The sequence below is a fragment of the Pinus tabuliformis genome, chromosome 3_2, assembly GCF_031772625.1.
Source record: "Pinus tabuliformis cultivar Carrire ecotype Pingquan chromosome 3_2, CPIR1, whole genome shotgun sequence".
Lineage (NCBI taxonomy): Eukaryota > Viridiplantae > Streptophyta > Pinopsida > Pinales > Pinaceae > Pinus > Pinus tabuliformis.
The window spans coordinates 67973904-67978356 of record NC_142302.1 but is presented as its reverse complement, the minus strand read 5'-3'; the positions used below and the strand labels follow the sequence as shown (position 1 = coordinate 67978356).

Below are 4453 nucleotides of genomic sequence, written 5' to 3'. Positions count from 1 at the left end.
AACTTGCTATAGTATCTAGTATGCCCTAAAGTTGCACGTAGCTGTTTCACATTCCTTGGCACCTCCAAGTTGATTATTATTGTGATCTTCGCAGGGTCTAACATCAATCCTTGTCTGCATACCACATGACTCACCAGGATCCTGAAAGGGACACAAAACAAACACTTCTTTAGATTAAGTGCGATTTGATATCTCTGACATGTATCTAACATTAAGCATAGACTTGCCACATGACGCTTGACCAATCTGAACACTGTCCAATCGTCAAAGTATACCTCTAGAAACTTATGAATGAAGTCTTAGAATGCTGGAATGACTACACGTGAAAAGATTGTTGGTGCATTCTTTAGCCCAAAGGGCATTACAGTGTACTGAAAACATCCCCATTCAGTCACAAAGGTCATCTTGCTTCTATCCTCAGGCACGATTTTGATCTGATGGTACCCAGAGAACCCATCAGTGAAAGAATATGATTCTTGGTAGCCTACATTATCCAAGACCTCATCAATGAACGGGGTTGGGAAGGGATCATGCACGCAAGCATCATTCAGCTTTTGGATATCCATGCATATCCTTATTTTTTCTTTCTGTTTCTTTTCCTGAACCACTATTGGGCCTACCCAATCATATTCTTCCATTGGTTCAATAATTCCTACCGCGAGCATCTTATCTAACTCAGCGCAAACCCTTTCCTTATACTTAGGATTAAGGCGATAAGGTATTTGTTTTATGGGTTTCACGTCCAGTTTTAGGGTGATCTTCATGACACCTATGTCTCCTATTATCCCTTTTAAATCAGAAAATTTTGTGGGGAACAAATCCTGATGTTTGCGGAAGATCTCAACAACCTTGTCTACTCTCGCATCATCCCAATATTCCCCAATCTTTGCCAATTTTGGTTTTTCCTCTGTGCCAATATTGACCTACCTGGTTTTCAACGGCGTGGTTATGTTAGGATCCTCTATCTGTGGACCTTCAACGTCGCGGTGACCTTTAGTTTCCAAAATATAATCTTTCTAGGATCCTCGTCTTCTTCTTCAATGGTCACATTATAGCATTCCAGTGCATGACTCAGATGGGTAGTCCAATCAGGTTGGACCAGGTCCAAGGGATCTTGCGGTATCCTAAATATTGTTGCTTTAACCTCCTGTAGCACTGCGTCAATACAGCCAAACCCATCCTCAAAGTTGAACGTCATTATAAATCCCTGGCGCAAGATGTCCCACTCTTTAGTGCCATGGCGGAGCTTGGTTTCCAAGTACCAATTCATTGGTATGACGCCCAGGGTATGACAAAACAGATGCACCCATTTAGGCTGGGGCTCTGCTCTATAAGCCTTAGTCCATTTGGCTAGGTGATCAAGCAGATCATCCCTTCCATCATACTTATCTATCATCCACACTTCTGGATGCCCAAAACGTATTCTCATCATCCTCCTATAGTCACGCCAATCACCAAAACTATCCTTGTGCATACCCCACCATCTTGCAGGCATAGCACGCAGTACCTAGTCCAAGGTTTAGAAGCGATATTTCTTTGGCACTTCTCTTTCAAATGCATCCAAAAAGTAATCAACATCAGTTATCCCATCATAATGAGGCAGATCGCTGACTTCGGATGACACACAACGCAATGACTTGGTCATCACATTACAACGTAGCGTAGATACTTCATGCAGCTAGTTCTTCCAGTGCTCTAATTCTTCGTCTAAATCTGGCATCCAGGAGCTTTCGCAACCCCATGCAATACGTTCGTCTGCTATCAGATTCACCAAATCCTGGTCTGATGCGTTATCTTGTAAATCTGGTCTAGATCATCATCACTTTCATAATCTCAGATTGGTTCTGTATAGCATGGTCCCTCCGCGGGATCTAGCGGCACCACCACCTAGGGCGACTTCTTTTCAAATATCATCTTTCACTTATTTAGGTTGATTACCCCATTCATGTCAGTGGCCCAATCGATTCCAAGGAGCACAGGGTAGGGATTTCTATCATCCACAATCTCTATTACTTCAAAATCTAGCAGTACGCTCACGCCCTCGATGTCAACTATGACCCCTTGCAGCCTCCCCATTGGGATAATCTTCTGTTGATTCACCATTCTTAACTATATCGGAGACCACTGGAGCGCAGGTCTCCCCATTCTTTCCCAAGTCTGTTTTGGAAAAACATTTGCGTTGGACCCCAAATCCTGCATAACTTGGTCCATCTTGTACTCCCCTATCAGTGCGGTGAGTCTCATTTCATGCCTGGTCCTTTCCTTGTTCTTTCCAAGCTTCCTAACCATGCGCGGTTCACTAGTAGCGCCATCCTTACCAGCGCACCGATTGATCAGTTCCTACAGGCCCTTCACAGCTTTACTGTCTCAGAGCAGCTTCATGCAGGTCTCCAAGAATGTGGTAATCATGGATGGGTCCATTTCTCTAGCTGGTTTCTCCTGACTTCCTCAGGTAGAGGCCTCAAAGAAGCTTTTCTTTGCTTCCATAGATGTTTCTTTTGCGCGCTCCATATCAAACCCAATCTCTTTTTCTGGTGCTTTGTAGACCCATTCGCCTTCTGCAGGCTACTTGCCTTTATCCTCCCCCGTCGTAGTTCTGCTTCGCAGCATAATGTTTACCTTAGGGTCTTCCTCGCAGGGCTCAGCCCACATCATATGAAGGTTTTGCATCGGCTGCGAAGGTTGCACCCCCTTTTCATGAATCTTAGCCAATAATATTAGGCAATCCTCAGTTGCATGGTCAAACTAAGTATAGTAGTGGCATGACAATTGCGTCAGATTTAGAAATTCCCTTGTGCAATGTCCTAGGCCTCCGCAATTGTAACAAATTAGCTATCCTCTGCCTCTCCCAGGCCCTCCTCCACCTCGGCCTTGGTCGCGCCCTTGATACTCACCTCATGTTCCCCAAACACCTTGGTCCAGAGGCCGCATTTCTATCTGTACCCTATATGCAGGTGTCTTGTCCATCATCAATTTGTAACATCAGCAATTGTGCTCGTCATGGCCAACTGATTGACAAAAATTGCAAAAGAGTTGTTGTGGTGTCTGCACAAATTTCTGCAGCAAATGGCAATTGTCAATCGCATGTTTCCTAGCCACCTGGCATATAGTGCACCATAGCGTAGACCCTGAACTTGGCCCTACCACGACCTCTGGTCGTAGAGGCATTAGTCATGCTGTTGTAACATAGTTCACGAAGACTGGGCAGTGATCCTTGTCATGCCCCTGACCGTTGCATTTTAAGCACCAAACTTCTTCGCGTGCCTCTGTCCCAGTTGTTCTATCCTGTTTTAGACTTTGTATTTAGAGACAAAGGTTTTGCAACTGTGCATGAATCTGTTGAACCCCCAGATTAGCATCCTGCATTGGTATCTCATGAAGCCTCATCGCAATTTCCAGATCTTCTGCCTAGGTCCCATCTTCTGTTGTCATAGTGCAACCCTTAGGCGGAGCAGGAGCAAGGCCACCAACCATTTGCAGTGCTGCCCATCAGTTAGGTTCATGGTGGCTTCACAGATCGCACACTTCAGTATTTCATCCAGATCCCAGGGCATCTCCCCTGGCTTCATCATGATATCCTTGAATCCTACAATCGACTGTGCTTGAGACTTAGGTCTAGTGAATTCTCTATTCAGCGTGGCCTGGATATCTGCGAACGCAGATGTTGGGTTATCAATACTATACTTAATGTACCAAATTAGTGCGTGGTCCTACAGAGCACTAACCAGTGTGGCTTTCTTCATTTGGTTAGTCGTGATACCCTGGGCTTCCGATACAGCCTTCGTGACGAACCAAAATTGGTCCAGGTCTTCATTCCCTACGCCCTTGAATATAGGTAGTTTTACGAAGTTCACCATATTGAACCTTGGTGGAGGTGGCAGTGGTGTGGGTGATGGGGTGAGCGATGGAGGCGAGGATGGAGGCGGTGTAGATGGATGGGATGAGGGTGGAGGTGGTGTAGATGGATGGGATGAGGGTGGATGCAGTGTAGGTATTCGCGGGAACCCTTGCCTTATCACTGACTAGCACTCAAGGGAGAAGTTTGCGGTGCTCCTTCGTCGTCACTCAAAGGAGGCTCGATCAACGGGCTATACTCAGGACCTTTTCTTCCTCTATCACTAAAAGACTTTCCACTTCGTGTAGCTCCAGACATCAAGGTAACCGCATAACCCGCTATTCACACAAGAGCATCTTAATCCAAGTATTTAGTGATTTTAAATACTTACCTCGCGGTCCTTTAAAGAAGCGGCGCTCTGCTTCGCTGTAACTGATGGAGGTATTGACCACGAACTCTATCACAAATCCTCCTATGATGTGGTCGAGCCAATGGTCAACAATGCACATGATCATATCTTCAAAAGCTTCCAACCTCCTTACTAACTCCAGTGTCAAAACAATTGGATTGTAAAGCCTCCACCTTCCTTGGCAGTTTGCGAATTTCATGATCCACTCA

The 4453-nt window shown here is 45.4% G+C and overlaps 1 pseudogene; it reads right to left on the bottom strand.

Moving 5' to 3' along the window:
• The window catches only part of LOC149179870 (lysine histidine transporter 1-like), a 108400-nt pseudogene extending 104543 nt beyond the window's left edge, over positions 1-3857 (bottom strand).
• Positions 3858-4453: the final 596 nt, after the last annotated feature.